General features: G+C 57.9%; 1 pseudogene; it reads left to right on the top strand.

Annotated features, from left to right (window-relative positions):
* Positions 1 to 524: 524 nt before the first annotated feature.
* LOC116835876 (sulfotransferase 2B1-like) lies at positions 525 to 3,890 on the top strand (annotated as a pseudogene).
* Positions 3,891 to 6,124: the final 2,234 nt, after the last annotated feature.

Here is a 6,124-nt window from a genome sequence, read left to right as displayed (position 1 = left end):
GAAGGACTCGATGGAGGGGTCCTGACTGTGCCTGCAAGCTCTGCTGTAACCTGCGTTCCTGTTGTCCAATAAACCTTCTGTTTTACTGGCTGGCTAAAAGTCACAGTGGGTCCAGGAAGAGGGGTGCAGGGCCGGACCCCCCCAGACTCTGTGACAACAGGATCTGTCACACCCTGCCCCCTCCACTCCCACACAAGACCCTGGGTACCCGACACAGCTGGGAAGGGGTGCAGGGACCTGCCAGGACGCAGGCAGCCCAAAGTCATGAAGCTGCTCTGACTGTGCAGGGCCCTGGGGGGGGAGCACGCCAAGGAATCAGCTCAACTGGTGCCAAGGTGCAGCTGGCTCTGGGTGGGAGAGACAAGTAATAGCCTCACCCTGTTCCTGCAGAACTGAGCCTCCCATTGCCAGGCTGAGGCGCTGGAGACCCCTGACTTTCAGGAAAGAGACCCCCACACGCCGCTCCCTGCAGCATAGCTCCCGTACTAGCGCATAGGGACCAACCCTGACGCCGGGAGGTCTGTCTCTGTCCCAGCCCTGCCATGGCGCGTGAATACTTCACCCACAAGGGAGTGCTGTTCCCATGCCTGGATTATTCCCCTGAGAATCTGAGCTACGTGGAGAATGAATTCCAGGTGCAGGATGACGACGTCTTCAACATCACCTACCCCAAGTCAGGTAGGGGAGAGCGGGGTGTGTGTGTGTGTAGGGGGCTCCTGACACACACACGAACATTAGATGAAAACACCAAACCTGTCACGTGACCTGATTTCCTAGACGCCAAACTCCAGGCACCCCCCCACCTGCCCAGAGTGAGACAAAGCAGGCTGCTCCCTGGGGCCCAACTGGCCCACCTGGTGCTGGGCTGAAGTGAGAGCTTCTGATTTTAGCACTGTCAATGCACCTCAGCTGCTGGGGGCTGGGGGCCAGGACTCCTGGGTTCTCTCCCCGGCTCTGGGAGGGGAGTGGGGGCTGGTGCGTTAGAGCAGGGGGCTGGGAGCCAGGACTCCTGGGTTCTCTCCCCGGCTCTGGGAGCAGAGGGGAACCTAGCAGGTTGAGGGGTTGTTTCAGGCCCATTAACCCTTTCATCCTTAGGCACTAACTGGATGCTGGAGATTCTCAGTCTGATCCGTTCTGATGGGGACCCCGGCTGGGTGCGCAGCGTGCTGAACTGGGACCGGGCACCCTGGGTGGAGAACGGACCGGGGCTGGAGGCTGCCCTGAAATACCCCCCGCCCAGGCTGCTCTGCTCCCACCTCCCCATCCAGCTCTTCCCCAAGTCCCTGCAGCGCTCCAAGGCCAAGGTGAGAGGCAGGAGAGCAGGGGCTGCGAATCGGGATTGAGGGCCACTGTGATGGAGTGGGGGCTGTCTGTGTGGGGGATGGGAGAGCAAGGGGATGTCTTTAGGTGAGGGACAGGATCTTTAAGCCTGTAACGTGAGCCAGGCAGGGGGGAGGGGGGGTCAGCACCTGTGCCCAGGGAGCGGGACAAAGGAATCGGCCGGCGGGAGGAGGGGCAGGTCAGTTTGGATTTGAGGCCGTGGGGCGAAATTCAGGGTATCCTAGCTAGGATCCAAGCACCCTGAAAGCCCAGAAGGACTCGATGGAGGGGTCCTGACTGCCTGCAAGCTCTGCTGTAACCTGAGTTCCTGTTGTCCAATAAACCTTCTGTTTTACTGGCTGGCTAAAAGTCACTGTGGGGTCCAGGAAGAGGGGTGCAGGGCCGGACTCCCCCACACTCCGTGACAGCCACTGACAGGGCTGTGTGTCAGGAGGGGGGTGAATCCAGAGCTGCTGCTGGGTGTGAGTTACAGCAATGTGGGAGTGTAAAAGAACAGGCAGCAGGGTGTGGCAAATACTTCTCGCTGCAGAGAGGGTGGGGAGGGTGACGGCCTGGGGTGGGTGGCTAATTGCTGGGTTCACTTGGCATCCCCCTCTCCTGATTGGTAATGACCCCCCTCCTCTCCCCCCAGATCATCTACACCCTGCGCTGCCCCAAGGATGTCGTGGTCTCACTGTACCACTTCTCCAAGCTGCTGCGTGTCTTCAGGGACCCTGGCTCACTGGACTCCTTCCTGGAGGACTTCCTGAGCGGGAATGGTGAGCAGCACGCTGGGGTCCTCGGGGGCCCTGCTGCAGCTAGGGATACACAGACAGCCTCCTCCCCCCCCTCCCCCCGATTCCTGGGCTCCCAACCACTCACTGATGGGATCAAGTTTGTGCATCCCCAGCCATCTCTGAGCTGCTCTTTGCCCAGGGCTTAATAAGCTGCTGTGTGGGGCTTAAGACGCTGCTGCATGGCCGTCCGGACGTGCACCATGGAGGGAACTTAGGTGGAGATAGTGCTTAAGTTGTGCCAGGCCCTGGCACCTCCGGGCTTGGCAGTACAGGGCCCCGGCACCTCCGGCCTGGCTGCATCAGTTATGAATGGAAAAAAATTGCTTGAGCCCCGGCACCACTTTAATTATAAATTAAACAGTGGATGGAGGGGCCGGGTGGTGCCAGTTCTGGAGTCACCATGCCGCTCTCCCCGGCACAGTGATGTATGGCTCCTGGTTCGACCACGTCACCGGCTGGATGAGGCTGAAAGGCAACGAGAACTTCTTCTCCATCACGTACCAGGAGCTGCAGCAGGTAGGGAAACCACCCCCTTGGGCCACACCCACATAACTCCACCCATAATACCATGGGGTACGCCACATAACCCCTGGTGACACCACACGTAGCCCCGCGCCACCCCACACGTAAGCCCGAGCACCCCATGTCGCTGTAGGCATCCCCAACGTAACTCCCCCAGGCCAGCAGGTGGTGTTCTAGCGGTGTGGCCAGCCCCAGCTCCCAGGCCTCGGATCCATGTCCCGGGTGTTGGCTCCTCCTGGCCTTTGCATTCCTCTGCCTGGCTGGAACAGGGTCTGACCTCAGGTGGACGTGGCTCATGGCCAAAGCCCTCTGCCTTGAGGGTCTCTTCTCAGCGACAGCGGGAGTAGGACCTGCGGGGGAGGGAACTGAGGCACAGGTGGACCATAAAATGTTACCTCGAATCACCCTCTTCATGGCAGCAGGTGTCTCCCCAGGATGTGCAGGGCAGCGTGCGGAGAATCTGCCACTTCCTGGGGAAGGAGCTGAGTGAGGAGCAAGTGGCCGCGGTGGTGGAGAACGCTCTTCCAGAGCATGAAGGGGAACAAAATGTCAACTTCTCCAGCTGTGGGGTACATGGACCACCAGAAGGGGGAGTCTGAGAAAGGTGAGTCCAGGCTGGGCTAGCAGGGGCTGCGAGCTGGGAGTGAGGTGCACCAGCAGAGGGCGCGAGGGACTGGGGGGCAGGGCGCTGTGGGTTGGGAAGGGGGCCGCAGAGTTGTGGGCAGGGCTGGGGCAGGGCTGTGGGTGGGAGTGAGGGGCAGAGATTGTGGGGCAGGGCTGGGGGCAGGGTTGGGTTGGGATGAGGGGCAGGGTAGAGCTGTGGGGGTGGGCTGGGAGGCAGGTGTGGGTTGGGAGTGGGGGGCACTATAGCATATCCTGGGTTGAGGGATCTGCGGTGTGAGGAACCATTTTCGAGGAGAAGAGCAGGTCGAACATTTACGGGCAGACAGGTCTGGGCATGACCTCCTGGACTGACGGCTGCCCTGCAATCTGACCGCAATACCCCGGTCTGGCATCATTGCTGCTGCTCTTACTGTGCCTGGAGATGCCCCTGGGGCAGCCTCACTAGAGCATCAGCAATAGGCAGAGCTGGGCTGGGGCATGTATCAGAAGAGGTCAGTGAGGACGGTGCATGGCAGGCTCAGCTGAGGTGTATTAAAATCTGTCCATTGCAGCGTTTTTCTGGTCCTGCTTGCAGGCAGGGGGCTGTGCAGGAGTGTGAAAGTCTGCACAGAGCCAGCCTGGGCATGACGCAGGAGATGGCCTCTGTGCAGGGAGCAGCCTGCTCTGTCTCTCTCGGTTTGGGTTCTGTGCGTGAGGGCTCTGGATTGAAGAAATAAACTCAGGTGATGTGGAACCTTCCAGCAAGAGGATTTGGTTTTTTACTATACTTTCTGGGTTTGCCATGAAGAAATGATCCCATCCAGGGGAGCAGCAGGAAGCAGCACACACACAAACACACACACTCTCATCTTCTCTCCAGGCCCTGCCCCCTATTCCAAAGGTTGTGATTGCTGGTGACCAGTTCCAGGTAGATCCCAGCAATGCCAGGGCAGTGCTGTCATACATACGCACAATTCACAACTTCAGCGTTAATGATACACAGTCTATGGATAGAGAATGACTTAGCAGTTGCTTTCCGTGTGCCTCACACAGCTGCTTTATATGCAATATACACAATTATATAAAAATGAGGATAGGAGGGTTACAGGGTGTAGGAAACAAATTAATGGCATGCCTGTATGAATTATACATAAATACTGCTTGCTCTGGGGAGGGGGGATGTGGGGGGGGGGGTGCCTGGAGGGCCTGTTGCTACTCAGCCGCTGCAAGAGGAGCCCTGTGAAGTGTGGAGCCGAGGGAGCTGCGGGGGCGTAAGAGAGAGCGCCCATGTGGGCAGGGTCTTGCCAGAAATTTGTTGAGCAAAGCTGATGGCTGTTTGCTGGCAAATGGCTTGGTTCCGCTGCCAGTCAAGGGGGGTCACAGCCCAGCTCCCACGCTCCGGCTTCCCATTGCACCAGCCAGGAGGATTCTCTGTTGCCACGCGGTGTGACTGGAGGGGATGCGCTCGACTGCCGGCCAATGGCTGGGCTCCACTCTCTGCCAGGTCAATATGGCATAGGGCGGAGGGGCGTTTGTCCTACCCTGAGTCCTTGTTCAAGTCATGGCCGAGAACAGAGGGCGGTATGGCACTGGCTGGCAACCCATCCGCCCAGGCATACCGTGGCCTCCCGTGGCGCAGCATATGTCTAGTGGGGAGACCTATCGAACAGCAGGGCTATTGCAGGGGAGTGGGGTTAGTGGATTAGAAGAGGGGGTTTGAGTGGAGGATGCTGGTTTTTCCCCGTCTTGGAGGGGAGTGGGTCTAGTGGTTAGCAGGGGGGGGGGGGTGTGTGGTGGTCTTGGGGTTTTTCGCAGTTTGGGAGGAGAGTGGGTCTAGTGGTGAACGGGTGGGTGGCAGGGAAATCCTGGGTTTATCCAGTCTGGGAGGGAAGTGGGGTTAGTAGTTAGAAGGGTGGCTAGGACACTGGGTTCTATTCAGCTCTGGGAGGGGATGAGGTTTAGTGGTTTAAGCACCTATCCTGGCCAAACTCTCTTATAGGTGTGGGAGATGGGTGGGCCTGGGCAGAGGCCTCCCACAGGAAGGAGGATCAGCTGGATTAGCAATAGATGGGGCAGCGCCTGTGTGCCAGAGATGCAGCTGCTTACCCTTTATGTCTGCAGGTGGGAGCAGATCAAATGGAATGGGGGATGGAGGGAGAACAGGATCAGGTGGTTAGAGCAGGGAGATGATGTGAAATAGAAATGAATTAGATGGTAAATGATAAGAATGGATTTAAAGAAATGTTGCATGTTACTTTAGCAGAGAAGCTTTCATTTAAAAATTAAATTATAATGTAGAGCCCCCGGACCGAGTGGCCAGGACCCAGGCAGTGTGAGTGCCGCTGAAAACCAGCTCGTGGTCGCCTGCAGCACACATGCCATAGGTTGTCTTCCCCTGTCCTAGGCTATGCCATGATCAATGACAGTGGTAAATCCAATCGTCAGAACATGTGTCTTGTCACAGAGAGTCTCAAAAGGATATTACTCTCTGGTCTCCTGGGGTGTTTGGGTTATGGGGTCCCACAATTTGGATGTGATGTTATCATGGGTAATCACAAGGGTACCTGCACAGAGGAAAATCCCGAACAACTCCCACTGAGCGCCGCATCACCTTCCCCAAACAACGCCCCTCAGCGCTGCACCACTCTGCAGAAACACCCCCCCAGAGCACTGCGCCACCGCTCCCCAAACAACCCCCCAGCCGCCGCACCACCCTGCAGAAGACAACGACCTGTTGAGCGCCGTGCCACCCTGCCCAAACAACGCCCCCCCCAGAACCCGCACTGCCCTGCAGAAACAAACAACAGCTAAGCACTGCCCTGGGCCGCAAAACAAACAAAAATGATCTTAATATACTCTTGCAATGCATGCTTTGCAGTGGT

The sequence above is a fragment of the Chelonoidis abingdonii genome, chromosome 11 (genome assembly GCF_003597395.2).
Source record: "Chelonoidis abingdonii isolate Lonesome George chromosome 11, CheloAbing_2.0, whole genome shotgun sequence".
Lineage (NCBI taxonomy): Eukaryota > Metazoa > Chordata > Testudines > Testudinidae > Chelonoidis > Chelonoidis abingdonii.
This window is presented reverse-complemented; position numbering and strand designations above follow the sequence as displayed.